At 40.7% G+C, this 15,789-nt stretch overlaps 1 non-coding gene across 1 annotated transcript; it reads right to left on the bottom strand.

Annotated features, from left to right (window-relative positions):
- Positions 1-15,491: 15,491 nt before the first annotated feature.
- Positions 15,492-15,562, bottom strand: TRNAS-GCU (transfer RNA serine (anticodon GCU)). Its single transcript has one exon. It is a non-coding gene; the product is annotated as a tRNA-Ser (tRNA).
- Between the last annotated feature and the right edge of the window lie 227 nt (positions 15,563-15,789).

Here is a 15,789-nt window from a genome sequence, read left to right as displayed (position 1 = left end):
AGTTTCCCCATCTATATTCCATGAAATGATGGGACCAGATGATCTTTGTTTTCTGAATGTTGAGCTTTAAGCCAATTTTTTCACTCTCCTCTTTCACTTTCATCAAGAGGCTTTTTAGTTCCTCTTCACTTTCTGCCATAAGGATGGTGTCATCTGCATATCTGAGGTTACTGATATTTCTCCCGGCAATCTTGATTCCAGCTTGTGCTTCTTCCAGCCCAGCATTCCTCATGATGTACTCTGCATAGAAGTTAAATAAACAGGGTGACAATATACAGCCTTGACGTACTCCTTTTCCTATTTGGAACCAGTCTTTTGGTCCATGTTCAGTTCTAACTGTTGCTTCCTGACCTGCATATAGGTTTCTCAAGAGGTAGGTCAGGTGGTCTGGTATTCCCATCTCTTTCAGAATTTTCCACAATTGTGATCCACACAGTCAAAGGCTTTGGCATGGTCAATAAAGCAGAAATAGATGTTTTTCTGGAACTCTCTTGCTTTTTCCATGATCCAGTGGATGTTGGCAATTTGATCTCTGGTTCCTCTGCCTTTTCTAAAACCAGCGTGAACATGTGGAAGTTCATGGTTCATGTATTGCTGAAGCCTGGCTTGGAGAATTTTGAGCATTACTTTACTAGAGTGTGAGATGAGTGCAATTGTGTGGTAGTTTGAGCATTCTTTGGCATTGCCTTTTTTGGGGATTGGAATGAAAACTGACCTTTTCCAGTCCTGTGGCCACTGCTGAGTTTTCCAAATTTGCTGGCATATTGAGTGCAGCACTTTCACAGCATCATCTTTCAGGATTTGAAATAGCTCAACCGGAATTCCATCATCTCCACTAGCTTTGTTTGTAGTGATGCTTTCTAAGGCCCACTTGACTTCACATTCCAGGATGTCTGGCTCTAGCTGAGTGATCACACCATGGTGATTATCTGGTCAAATAACCTTTAGGAGCTCAGAGTGGCCTCTAGCTAAAAGCCAGCAAGAAGCCAGGCCTCAGTCTTAACAGTGACAAGGAAGTGAATTCTGCCAACAACCTGACTGAGTCTGGGAGTGGATACATGACCAGTCGAGTTTCTGGATGAGAACCAAATCCGGGCAACACGTTGGCTGGAATCTTACAGAGGATCTAGCTAAGCTGTACCCAGACTCCTGACCCACCAAAAAAAAAAAAACTTTAAGAGAATTACTGTGTGTTGCTTTAAGTTTTTAACTTTGTGATAATTTGTTACTCAGCAATAGAAAATTAACACGAGTAATTAATTGAAAAAAACAGGCTTTGCTTGTTGTTGAAAGGAGGAATTTCCTCTCAGTCCTGGATGCTTCTATCCATGCAAAGCTCCTGCAATTGTAATACATTTGCTTTCTTCCAATCTCATTCACTCTTCTCCCACAGAGGCATGGGTTGGGAATGACCTGTTATTCGTGAATTTTGAAGGAAACACTGAGCAGGCATGTCCCAGTCCTTTTCTTTCCCTTTCCTCTTAGAAGCGCGCTGCCCCACAGTCCTTATTTCCCCAGGGGCAGTTCCCCTGTGTGGGGTCACAGGCCCCCTTTGTCTGCACTGTCACCAGTACTGAAGAAGGAGAAGGAAAGTCAGTGAGATAGTAGATTTAACTATGTAAAAATTTAAACCCCTCTATGTTGAAAACTACTGGGACTATATGAGAGAAAGACTTAATATTATTAATATGTAAAAACTATCATCCAAGCCAGTAAATAAAATATAAACACTCTAAAAGAAATGTGGTCAAAGGATAGGAGCAGAAGATAATGACAAAAGAAACTCAAGTGATAACACACAAGTGAAAAAGTCATCTCATTGTACTTCATTTAAAACAGCAAGATCCAGATATTGCCTATACAATGGCAAAGGCCCAGATGTGCATTAACACATCTTTTAGAGTGTTTATATTTTACTTACTGACTTGGATGACCTTTTTTACATGCTAATAATATTAATTCTGTCTCTCATATAGTCCCAGTAGTTTTCAATTTAAATTTTTACATAGTTAAATCTATTATCTCACTAATTTTCCTTCCCCTTCTTCAGTTTTGTGCTTATTTGCCATTAAGTGAAGTGACCTGAAAGTCACTCAGTTGTGTCTGACTCTTTGCAACAGGTCCCTCTGTCCATGGAATTCTCCAGGCCAGAGTACTGGAGTGGGTAGCCATTCCTTTCCCCAGGGAATCTTCCCAACCCAGGGACTGAACCCAGGTCTCCCAATTGCAGGCAGATTCTGTACCGTCTGAGCTACCAGGGAAGCCCATTTGCCATTAAGAGATTAGTTAAATAGACAGCATAGCTTTCCATGGTTTCATTTTCCATGTTTAACTCTTTAATTCAAATAGAATTGATTTAATGTTACATTGTGAAGTAAGTACCTATTTTTATAAATAAACACCAACACTTACTTGTGAAGCTATATTTGCTACATATTAATTTATTAAATATTTATAGTTTGAAGGCTACTTTTCTATTAAATTATGATAATTTTATTTGTAAACAATCAGTTCAGTTCAGTCACTCAGTCGTGTCCAACTCTTTGTGACCCCATGGACTGCAGCATGCCAGGCTTCCCTGTTCATCACCAACTCCCGGAGCTTGCTCAAACTCATGTCCATCGCGTTGGTGATGCCATCCAACCATTTCATCTTCTGTTGTCCCCTTCTCCTCCTGCCTTCAGTCTTTCCCAGCATCAGGGTCTTTTCCAATGAGTCAGTTCTTCACATCAGGTGGCCATTGTATTGGAGCTTCAGCTTCAGCATGAGTCCTTCCAATGAATATTCAGGACTGATTTCCTTTAGGATGGACTGGTTGGATCTCCTTGCAGTCCAAGGGACTCTCAAGAGTCTTCTCCAGCACCACAGTTCAAAAGCATCAACTCTGCAGTGCTCAGCTTTCTTTCTGACCCAACCCGCACATCCATACATGACCACTGGAAGGCACAGCCAGCTGATCATGTGTATGTGCATGCTAAGTTCCTTCAGTCATGTCCAACTCTTGGCAACACCATTCACTGTAGCCTGCCAGGATCCTCTGTCCATAGAATTCTCTGCGCAAGAATACTGGAGTGGGTTGCCATGCCCTATCCAAGGGATTTTCCCAGCCCAGGGATCGAACCTGCATCTCTTAACATCTCCTGCATTGACAGGCAAGTTCTTTACCATTAGCACACCTGGAAAGCCTAAAACCCATCGTGCCAGCTTTCAAAAGCACAGCTTTATTTCAAAAGGGAACAAATGCATGCTGGGCTCCTCTGTGGTTTCACACTGCTTCACAAAAGAGAGATTTCAGAGGCAAAGCCACTGTGACACGCACACGAGAAGCAGTTGAGAAGTGTTCTCAGTCGTCCTGCTTTACATGCACTGCATCTTTCTGACTCTCTGTACAGACACAGGGTCTTTTAAGTTGATTCCAGCTGGGTTTTATTGACCTCACCTCGTCACACTAGCTTCATAACATTTACTGTTTTTAAAGGGCCATGGCATTCTGATTGCCAGAGAGGTGGTAGACAGACATGGGAGTTGGGCTAAGAGGAATACAGTTTAGGTGAGGGTCAAGGAGGAAGACCCTTATAAGCACTACTCATCTCCATTTAGTCAGCAGCGAGCATTCTAACCCCTGCAGATCAGGCTTTTGCAAAAGCCTGCTCACTGACTTGGGGCATCATTACCACAAAGGTAAATGATTCCCCAAGCAGAGTCCTTTGGGGCCTCCATTTCTCCTGGCGTGCACTCGCTCCAGCCTGTAGGCTTTTCTCTTAACTATAATTCCCCTGGAACCCATATGTCTCTGATCTACTAGAAGAAGTTTAACAAAGGTTCCTAGAGTCATCTCTGGCCAGAAATGGTCCCTGAAAACTTGTCCCAGAGCCTCTGCACTCCCTGGAAGCACCCACTGGGAGACCTGCTTCGGTGAGATAACAAAGCCCGCAGAGACAAGCAGATAATGGCCGGATCCCAGGATCCCTGAAGACATGGCCAGGACTCAGTCTCTGTCTCCAAGATCCAGAGACTTCTTTCTGGTCCTCAACCCACACTTTCTGGGAGTAATTAATACTCAAGAGAAACATCAATAAACTTCAGAGCCAGAGCTCCAGGGGCAGGTCTCCAGGGTGAATCTGTTTTGGGCTGGGGATACGCAGGCTTGTCTCCACTCTGTCTGCTGTCCCTCCTGCCACTTCACTGGGTGCTGGGCTGTGGGAAACACGGAGTGCAGAGGGTGGTCTGTGAGAGTCACGGCAGGAAAGCTGAGGTCCTCTTGTGGAAGTCTCACGGTGTTTCCACATTGCTGTGTGTTTTAATATCGATACCTAATTTGCAAAATGTATTTCCTATATACCAGCCTTCATCCTGGCAATGGCCTCAAGTACACATCATCGTCAACAGTTTATTAGTGTGGAGGCTGTGCCTGGGGTACAGACCTTTGCCCGTAGATTCTTACATACGGGCCTTAAGTTTTATAGAATGGCTCTCCCAGTGTGATTGCTGGAGCATGTTCTAAACGTCACCAGGTACTGCCAAGTTCTATTTCAAGAAATCCACGAAGGCTGTAGCAATTCACACATCCACAGCAGAGGAATGGGCCTTTTTCCAATATCCTTTGCTTACACTTACTGTTACTGTTCTTTTAAGTGTTGGCCAATATGAGATAAAATGCTATTTCAATATCTATTATTTACTTTGCATGTTTTGATTACCAGTGTATTTCAAATGAACTTTGCCTCTTCTGAGCTGTATCCCTTACCATTTTGTCTTTAGCTCTTCACCGTCGGAGAGTCTCATCCCAGTTCTGAGTTTATACTCAGTTGTAGTGGCTGTTTCTCAAACATGCTTTCTGTCTCGAGCATGGCTTATTATCCAACACTGCTTCACTTATGTCATTGCTCAGATTGTTCCAGCATTGTTCTTTGAGAGCTCCTTCAGTTGGCTTCTGTTTCCCTTTGCCATATCCCTATCATTTGGGGATTTTTTTTAGCATGTCCTTTTTTCTTACACTACAAGATGTTCTATGCTTATCTTGTATATTTCCTGTACCAATCTTAGAATCAGCCACTTCTCCAAGGAGCCCTGGTGACTTCTATTGAAAATAGTGGTGGGAACCGTGATCTGGGAAGGCTAGCTCTGTTCAGTGCTACTGGGGTGTCACTGCTTCTAAGCCTTCTCAGCCAACAGATTAAGGAAACATGTTTAAAACCCCCAAACAAACAAATATTTCTACGTGTAACCATATATATCTTCATTAAGCTAAACTTCAGTTCATATGGATCTCTTCAACTCTAATCCATAACTACATGGATCATCCTAGCTTTCTTCCCTTGATTATCTGTATCTCCAACTCCAACAATAGATAACCTGGCTCCTGCCATCTGCCAATCATTTACTCAATTGTTCAATTCCATTATATATATGTATTGCTTTCAGAATTGTTAACCCATACCCCTGAGGCAGACAACTTTATCACCTAGAGTAGGGTGCTACGTAGTTTCTTTAGCCTTTAGCCTCACAGATTATACTCATGTCACAACTTCTCAGGTCAGCAGCTTTTCCCCTCTGTGAAGTTTTTATATGCATTTCTTTACAGTTAGACTCTTTAGTCACATTCTACATTCCGTTCTGGGATACTCTGACCTCCTAATGATTTTTAACTTGTGTACACCAAGACTTATTCTTTGTACTGTAAAGTGCTGTGAGTTTTGACATATGTCTGTCATGTACCTGCATTTACAGTATCATATAAAATAGTTTTACCGTGCTAAGAAATCCTCTGAGCTTCACCTGGTAAACTGATCCCTCCCACTTTCCCCCTGGACTCCTTGCAACCACTGATTCATTTATAATATTTATAGTTTTGTCTTATTCAGAGTGTCATATAACAGGAATCACACAATATGTAGCCTTTTCAGATGGGTTTAACTTAGTAATATGCGTTTAAGATTTATCCATGTATTTTCGTAGCTTGATGGCTCTTTGTTTTCAATTAGTGAGCAGTGTTCCATTGTATGGATATACCACAGTTTGCGCATTGACACACTCAAGGACGTGTTGGTTGCTTCAAGTTTTTGCCAATATTGAATAAAGCTACTATAAACATTTATGTGCTGGATTTTGTGTGGATATAGCTTTCAAATCATTAAATACCCAGGAGTGCAATTGCTGAATTTTATGGTAGTATTGCAAACTGTAAAATATTCCCAAATTATCTTCCAAAGTGGCTGTACCATTTTCCATTTCCAGCAGCACTGAATGAGAGTTCCTGTTACTCTGCATCCTCACCAGCAATTGGTATTATCAGTTTATGGTCTAGTCATTTAACACAACTCACTGTTGAGTTTTCAGCCCCCTAATGATGAATGATGTTGAAATCTTTTCATATGCTTTTTTGCTTTCTGAAAATCTTCAGTGAGATATCTGTTCAGATCTATTGTCCAGTTTTAATCAGATTATTATTGAGTTTTATAAGTTCTTTGTATATTTTGGATACAGTATTTTATAATGTATATTCTGCTCTTTAGCCAGTAAAAGCATTCTGTAATTGTCAATTGTATCTATTTAGTTAATGGTGGTGTTCCGTTCTTCCACATGCTTGCTGACTTTCTTTTTCCTAGCTGAATTCATTATAAATAGAGGAGTCTTGAATTATCCAATTATATTTGGGGATTTATTTCTCATTAACTCTGCCCCTTTTGTTCTATGCATTTGAGGTTCTTTGATACATACATTTAGGCATTTTGCTTCTCGGTGAATTAATGTTTGTTAGTATATAATGTTCCTCTTTATTCTTGGTAATTTTCCTGGTTTTCTAGTATACCTTTTTCTGATATTAATATAGCCACTCCAGCATTATTTTGATGAATGTCCACATACTATATTATTTTCTGTTCTTTTGCTTATAACTACTGATATCATATTTGAAATTAGTGTCTTATAAATCACATACATTTTGGTCATGTTTTATTTGTTTGTATTTTTAAAATTAATCTGATACTTTCAACTTTTTATTGTGGTAAAAAAAACATACTATTTACCATCTTAACCGTTTTAAGTGAACAAAAGTGTTAACTCCATGTACAGTATGGTGTAACAGATCTGTAGAATTTTTATTCTTATGAAACTCAAAGTCTATATCCATTGAAAAACTCCCTTCTTTCCAGCTCCTGGCACCCACTATTTTACTTTCTTTTCCTAAGAGAGTGACTCCTCTAGATTCCTCATGTAAGTAGAATCTTATAGTGTTTTTGTGACAATCTATCTTTTCACTGGTGAGTATAGGTCATTTCAATTTAATGTAATTATTGATATGCTTGGATTTGGGTCTACCATTTTATTATATGATTTATGTGGTTTTCCTGTCTTCCCTTCCTTTGTTTCCCCACATTTTGCCTTTATTTGAATTATTGGTATCTTTTTATTAATCTACTTTAATTGACAAAGTGTGCTTTAGTGTATCTCTTTGTACAGATTGTTTTTGGTGAATACTTTGAAAATTACAATTTACATATTTAACTTTCACAGCCTAATAGAATTAATACTTTACCTCTTAAGTGACATTTTGTCTTACAACTGATATTTTGTCTTACAACTTTTACCCCCTATATGCTGTGGTTGTCTTTAAATTTTTTTTGACTTGCAGATGGTGTTTTATGTTTTGCTTTCAATCATCAAATATATTTTAAAGAATTCAAGGATAGAATAACCTATTATGTACCGTGATGTTTGCCGTTTCTCTTGCCTGTTACCCCTGATGTACTATTTTTGTTCTGGTATCATTCCCCTTCAAGGGGAATTGTCCAACTTCCTTCAACAATCCCTTTACAACAGATCTGCTGGCAGCAAGTGCTTTTAGTTTTCCTTCATCTGAAAACACCTTCATTTCACCTTCCTTCCTAAGGCCCTTCTTACTAAATATAAATTTTTGAGCTAACAGTTCTTTTCTTTCAGCAAATGTCACTCCACTTCCTTCTGTAGTTTCTGGTTGAAAATTAAGTCATTCAAATTGTTCTTGCCCTACACATTCTGTGCCATTCTTTTCCTGTGATTTCAAGATTTTTGTTTGTCTTTCATTTCAGTAGTTGATTATGGTTGATCTGAGCATGGAATTTCTTTGGGCTTGTTCTGTTTCAGATTTGTTCAGCTTCTTGCATCTGTAGGTTTAGGTGGTTTGCCAAACTTAGGAAGTTTTCAGACATTAGATCTTGGCATATATTTTTTCAGCACTCATGCTGCAGCTAAGACCCAGCGCAGCCAAATAAAATAAATAAATGAAATATATTTAGGGACTTCCCTGGTGGTCCCAGTGGCTAAGACTCCACGCCCCAGTGCAGCGGGCCCAGGCTCAGTCCTGGTCAGAGAACTAGATCCCGCGTGCTGCAACTAGGCCCAGCGCAGCCAAATTAAACAAGTGTATAAACTATTTTCCAGCACTGAAGTCTTTCCGCTGTCCTCGGACTCTGATGACAAGAATGTTACACCTTTTGTTGTCTTCCTACAGGTTGCTGAGGCTCTGTTGCTTTGCTTTAAATAGTTTTTCTCTTTATTTTCCAGGTTAGATAATTTCTATTGATAAATGTTCAATTTTACCTATCTCCATTATGTTTTTAAGCTCATTCAATGAGTTTTATATTTCAGTTATTATATTTTTCGGTTCTAACATTTCCATTTGATTCTTCTTTACACATCATTTCTGAGTCCTTCTACTTATCTAATAATTTTAAAAGTGCTTTCAATTGCTTGATAGAATGTTTTAAATAACCAATTTAAAATCTTTGTCAGATGATTCTAACATCCGTGTCCTGTCAGTATTGGTGTCTGTTGATTGTTGTTTCTCATGAGAACTGAAAATTTCCAGTTTCTTCATCTGCTAAGTAATTTTGGACTGGGATGTCATGTTTTCAGGCTCTTTAGGGTTTTTTTTTAATCCTTTGAAAAATGTTGATATGTTTATTTTGCCAAAAAATTGACCAGATTAAACTCAGGCCATAAGTTCCCTCCCATCTCCCATAGGCTGTGATTCCAGTGTCAGCTCAGTTTTGAAAGCTTCGCAGACTGTTCAGATGTTTCACATGTCCATCCAATGGCAGTCTGGGTTCTTGCCAGAGATTTTCCTGGAAATTCAGTTTTCAAAGTCTTTATTATACTGATTAGGATCATTCATATCTAGTCACACTTAGTTTGGGAGTAATTCTTAGAATTATTTAACAGTTTAACAGGATTTCTTTCCTGAGTTTCCCGGCTCATCATAATCACTTCAGTATATTTCATTCCCTTGAAGTGCCTCTTAGGTTCCATATCCTGGAACATGGGGCCTTAGTTACTCTTCTCTGCTGCTCACTTTTGCTGATTTCACTTGAGTCATAGAGTAAGCAGCAAGAGGACCAGAGGACAAAGACAGGGTGAATTCACCGCTGATGGATGACACTTTACTCGTCTTCTCTCCAATCCTCCTGCTATTATTCACTTTGCAGAGTTGTCTGATAGCTGCTCCATCCATTCTGCTTCAGAGCTGCACAGCTGCCTCTCTAGAGATAGGGTGGAACATGTTTTCTCCAACTTACCTGGAATAATTCCTAGAATTACTTAAATACTCTTTATTTCTGCTTATCACCTACATCCAATCCTGCCTTGCCAGTTTCTGAATACTTCTGATCCTGATTCATTTCCCTTCTCCCCCAGTCAAAGGACTAAGTCTCAGTGTCATTAAATGACATTAATGCCTCTTATGTTGTAACTGCTTTGTCTAGCTTTGCTCTGAGTTCAAAGAGCAGACTTACTGAGTTTTGGTTGTGTGGGGGGAGGGGATGCCTGATAACCACTTTCCTGTATTAATTCATTAGAACATCAGCAGGAATGGAGTATTTTATGATTTCCCAGAGGGGTATAAGTTTCACAGAAAACATTTCCAAGTTGAACTAAACAATGAAAAAAGTACTCCCTAACAAATTAACTCTCTGCTAATTTATCATCACTGGAGTGACTGGCAAGCCAGGAAATAATAAGTTCAAATATATGGAGAAATTCCCTTTGGTGGCTCCTTACTCATGGTGTCCAAGGATGACAAGAGTCCTGTGGAGTCCAGGAGAATCCCCTGAAAATGCATGCTTATGCTTAGTCATGTCTAACTCTGCAGCCTCACGGACTGTAACCGCCAGGCTCCTCTGTCCATGGGGTTCTCCCCGCAAGCATAGAGGAGTGGGTAGCCATTTCCTACATCAGGATATCTTCCCTACCCAGGGATCAAACTTGTGTCTCCTGCATTGGCAGGCGGATTCTTCCCTGCTAGCGCCACCTGGGAAGCCCTTCCTTGAAAATGTTCTATCACAATTACCACTAGCTGGTTTTGCTCATGGATCTCAGAGTCAGCTGACACACAAAGCAGGTGAATATAAATAAAAAAGTAAAGTTCATTTTTCTTTCTTTTGCCTCTTCATTCTTTCTGTCCCCGTTTCCTACAAAGAGCTGTTTTAATAAGCCCCTAGTTTAAGGCTTTAGGGCTTCTCTGGTGGCTCAGATGGTAAAGAATCTGCCTGCAATGCAGGAGACCCAGGTTCGATCCCTAGGTCAAGAGGAAACCCTGGAGAAAGAATGGCTACCCACTCCAGTATCCTTGCCTAGAGAATTCCACAGACAGAGGAGCCTGGCGGGCTACAGTCCATGGGGTCGCAAAGAGTCAGACCACGACTGAGCAACTAACACACTTGAGGCTTATTTCCCACTACATTGATTTGCTTATACTCCACTTTGTTCCTGGACATAAAACAGCTTATTTTTTCCTCAGTGTCATTTTTCTCACTGCTAATCTTCTTGAAAGACTAACTTACACTTACTACAAGTGGAATGATGTCAGAGGAATGAAGTATTTCATTGGTTCTACACCAGTAGCAACATATCACTCGATAACTTGTTACAAATTCAAACTCTTGGGTCCCACCTATAGAACAGAACCCCGTGGGTTGTAGTCCAGCAGTCTGTGTTTTAACAGGCCAAGTGACACTGATGCGTGCAAAACTTGGGAACCATCACGAGTGCTGATTTAATCATTGCCTGGCAGAAGGACGAAGAAGAGTGTGCTCCTGATGTGGATTTTCTGTCAAATTGTGAAGGCCTATTGAACTGGTTACTCAACAATGCTTGGAAGAAGACTTGTCGCTAGCAAGTGGCTGGGCAGAGTGGGGAGAGGGGACAAAGCATAAATGTTGGACAAGATGGACTGACGATGCCCAAAGACTTCATCCCATCTCTCTCCCTGCTCCATCTACTGGTTTGCGCAGTAATCTCTGTGGCTGCTCTAAGCACTTTGGCAGTTATCCCAAGTGGCACTTTTCTGATAGAAACCCACTCATTGTTCTGCTAGGTTTTCCTCCTTCAAAGGTCCTGGGAGCACTTGACAAACACACCTTTAATAATCAGAAGTCACAAATATGGCCTTATGCTCTTCTCCGTGTATTACTTCAATAACCCACTGAGACTTCTTGGCTGGCTTTTTCAGTTATTAACATCACATAAATTTTTATTCAGCCAAACCTGGTTTTTGTTAACATAATACAATTATTTCAATATCATAAATAATCTGAAATCTGAATCACTATGTCTTGTGATGGACACAGAATTATATGCTGCACTAGAATTTATAACTGAACAAAATCTGTCCTTTTTTATGAAGCATTCCTCTACAGCACTGTAATCTACAAGGGAAATAAGGACATGGTGACTGGTTAAACAAAACTTCTATTATAAGAAAAGTTCTTTCTGCAGAGAAATTTTGAGTGAGTGGAATATGTCCATGGCAATACTGAAACTGATCCTGGTGCTCCTACATTGGCGTTTCCATCTAAACATCATGAAAATAAAGAGTAGGAAGGTATGTGCAGAGTGAACTCAGTTGCTTCAGTCGTATCCAGCGCTTTGTGACCCTTTGGACTGTAGCCCATCAGGCTCCTCTGTCCATGGGATTCTCCAGGCAAGAGTACTGGGGTGGACTGCCATGCCCTGCTCCAGAGGATCTTCCTGACCCCGGGATCGAACGCACATCTCTTGTATTGCAGGCAGATTCTTTACTGCTGAGCCACTGAAGAAATAAGAAGGAATACATATTTTTAAATACACTACAATTCACTATCAGTAGAAACACTGGCATCTAAAAATACTCATATTTTTCTAAAAGTTTCCTCGAAGTCAGAAAACAAGATATGAAGTGATGTGAACATTAGAGTCGGAGGAAAGTTTTTGTACTTTACTCATAAATACCATGAACACTTCAATCATTAAAATATCATTAAATAAAACATTAAAATCAGAAAGAGTTTTACAACACTTAATTTTTGCACAAAAATATACTCACAGCTCAAAGATGATTATAGTTGGCCTCTGAACAATGCAGGAGTTAGGGATGTTGACCCTCCTTGCAGTCAAAAATCCATGTATAACTTATAATTGGCCCTCCATATACTTGGCTTCTCCATATACGTGGTTTTACATCCACAGATTCAACCAATCTTAAATCATTTTGTACTGTAGTATTCACTGCTGAAAAAAAAAAAATCCCTGAATAAGCGCACCTGTGCAGTTAAAATCCATATTGTTCAAGGGCCAACTTTGTTTTAGAAGATTGTGTTTCTAAACAATAAACTTTTTAATTTCAGTTTTTTTGCTGTGCTCCTGCATAACAAAAGAAACTATCAGCAAAATTAAAAAGTAACCTAAGTAACGGAAGAAAATGTTTGTAAACCACGCATCTGACAAAACATTAACCTCCAAACATAGAAGGAGCTCAGACAACCTACTGCCGAAACAAGCAACGCGTTCACAGCACTGTTTACAAAGGCCAGGACCTGGAAGCAACCTAGATGCATTCACAGCACTGTTTACAATAGCCAGGACCTGGAAGCAACCTAGATGCATTCACAGCACTGTTTACAAAGGCCAGGACCTGGAAGCAACCTAGATGCATTCACAGCACTGTTTACAAAGGCCAGGACCTGGAAGAAACCTAGATGCATTCACAGCACTGTTTATAAAGGCCAGGACCTGGAAGAAACCTAGATGCATTCACAGCACTGTTTATAAAGGCCAGGACCTGGAAGAAACCTAGACGCATTCACAGCACTGTTTATAAAGGCCAGGACCTGGAAGAAACCTAGACGCATTCACAGCACTGTTTATAAAGGCCAGGACCTGGAAGCAACCTAGACGTCCATCAGCAGATGAATGGATAAGAAAGCTGTGGTACATATACACAATGGAGGATTACTCAACCATTAAAAAGAATACATTTGAATCAGTTCTAACGAGGTGGATGAAACTGGAGCCTATTATACAGAGTGAAGTAAGCCAGAAAGAAAAACACCAATACAGTATACTAATGCATATATATGGAATTTAGAAAGATGGTAATGACAATTCTGTATGTGAGACAACAAAGGAGACACAGATGTATAGAACAGTCCTTTGGACTCTGTGGGGGCGGGGATGATTTGCAAGAATGGCATTAAAACATGTATAATATCATATAAGAAATGAATCGCCAGTCCAGGTTCAATGCAGGATACAGGAAGCTTGGGGCTGGTGCATGACCCAGAGGGATGGTATGGGGAGGGAGGTGGGAGGGGGGTTCAGGATGGGGAACACGTGTACACCCATGGTGGATTCATGTTGATGTATGGCAAAACCAATACAATATTGTAAAGTAAAAAAAAATTTTTTTTTAAAGAGTGTAGAAATACCATTGGTAGAAGGCCATAAAGAGGCAGACAAAGAATGTGGCTAGAGTGCTTTGGAGAGAGCATTGGAAGATGATTCAAAACCACAGATGCTGAAATTCCTAGAATTGCCTTAAACTTAGGACTTTTCTCCACCTTTAGTGTCCATGAGGACCAACACTATCGTGACATCTTTTTTTTATTTCTATGAATGAGATGCCATTCATGAAATAAAACCCCTTCAATTGACCAAGATTGATTAGATTTCCCTTTTTTTCAAAACAGAGTCAGACTAAAACAGATATATGGAGAAGGCAGAGCTGTGCCCAGCCAGCTCCTTTACATTTGCCTGTATGTGTCTTTCTCCTTCTCAGACATGACGTGTAAAGGAGAGGCACTGCCAGGAGAAGCCCAGCTTCTGACGGCATAGCACGTGCTTGCCCTGGAAGTGTGTCTTTCTGTCATCCTGAGCACAGGCTCCCCCGCTGCGCCAGCACTGGCCCCTTTCTGTCACTGCTTTGGGGCTGGCCTCACCTCCCGAGTAATGGAGAAGAGGCAAATAGCTACCTCCACCCAAAGTGGAGCAGTCCAATCATATTGGGATGTTGAAGAATCCTAGTACATCTCCTCTAGTTCCTGAGAGTTCTTTTCAGAAACTTTGCCTTTAAGCAATGACTAAATAAGACAGAATTTGATTATGTTATTGTTCTGAGGAATATCTCCCCAACATCTTTATAAACAACTCTGGACCCTGAGATCCACAGAGTTCCACATATGGAAAGAGATCTATCTGGTTCACAAAATTTTAGAAACTGACTTTATGACACACACCTATATAGTGTTAATGCTGAGGTGATGTCTCAAGCCCAGTCACAAGGACCACATTTTCTAAAAGGGGATTATATAACTTCATTTTCTCTCTCCATTGCACATCTTTCATCTTTTCCTTCTAGTAGGTTCCCCTCCCAAAATGGTAAAACTGTATATCGTGTGATAAACTGTGAGGATCTTAGGAGACACGTGAACTTACAAATGTGAACCTTGCCCCCATTTTAAAAGAATTGTGTTTGAGAGTCCCTTGGACTGCAAGGAGATCCAACCAGTCCATCCTAAAGGAAATCAGTCCAGAATATTCACTGGAAGGACTTGTGTTGAAGCTGAAACTTCAATACTTTGGCCACCTGATACAAAGAACTGACTCATTTGAAAAGACCCTGATGCTGGGAAAGATTGAAGGCAGGAGGAGAAGGGGACAACAGACGATGAAATGGTTGGATGGCATCACTGACCCGATGGACATGAGTTTGAGTAATCTCCAGGAGTTGGTGATGGACAGGGAAGCCTGGCATGCTGCAGTCCACGGGTTGCAAAAAGTCGGACTCAACTGAGTGACTGAACTGAACTGAACTGGACTGGATCAGAACTGATGTGTTCTGGGTCCCCCTTGGGATTGGATTATTGGCTTATTTTAATGGAAATTCCATGAAGGGACAGTTTGGTTCTCAAAGTATTATCAGTCTTATACCAAGTCCACCCTCACCCCGGGCTTCAGCTGCTGACAGTGCTTTCTCCCATCCCAACCGCCCTTTCCTGTTCATCACATCATCCCCCAGTCCCTCTCCCACAGTATCGTAGTCGGTAGGATTTATCTTTCTACAGTCCTTACGTAGCCTTCTTGTTTGTTGTTCAGTGCTAAGTGGCATCTGACTTTGCACTGTAGCCCACCAGGCTCCTCTGTCCATGGGATTCTCCAGGCAAGAATACCAGCGTGGGTTGCCCTCACCTTCTCCAGGCATCTTCCTGACCCAGGGGTTGAACCTGCACCTCCTGCTTAGCAGGCAGATGCTTTACCACTGAGCTACCTAGGAGGCCCATGCAGACTTCTTACTCGGGATAAACCCCGAAATCAAAGCCTTTCTGTGAATAGATTACATTAATCATATACATTTTAACCCCAAATATTCTTATTATCTAGATCCCAAATATTGGGGCAGCTTAATTTGTTCAAGACTGGCTCACAGACAGATTGGGAAACAAAACAATACTCTGTAAAGGAAAGTCCACACAGCAGCGTGTGCCTCACCCTTCCACGTTT

Source organism: Bos javanicus, chromosome 28, assembly GCF_032452875.1.
Source record: "Bos javanicus breed banteng chromosome 28, ARS-OSU_banteng_1.0, whole genome shotgun sequence".
Classification (NCBI taxonomy): domain Eukaryota; kingdom Metazoa; phylum Chordata; class Mammalia; order Artiodactyla; family Bovidae; genus Bos; species Bos javanicus.
Note: the sequence above shows the minus strand (reverse complement) of the source record. Positions and strands in the feature narration are given on the sequence as shown.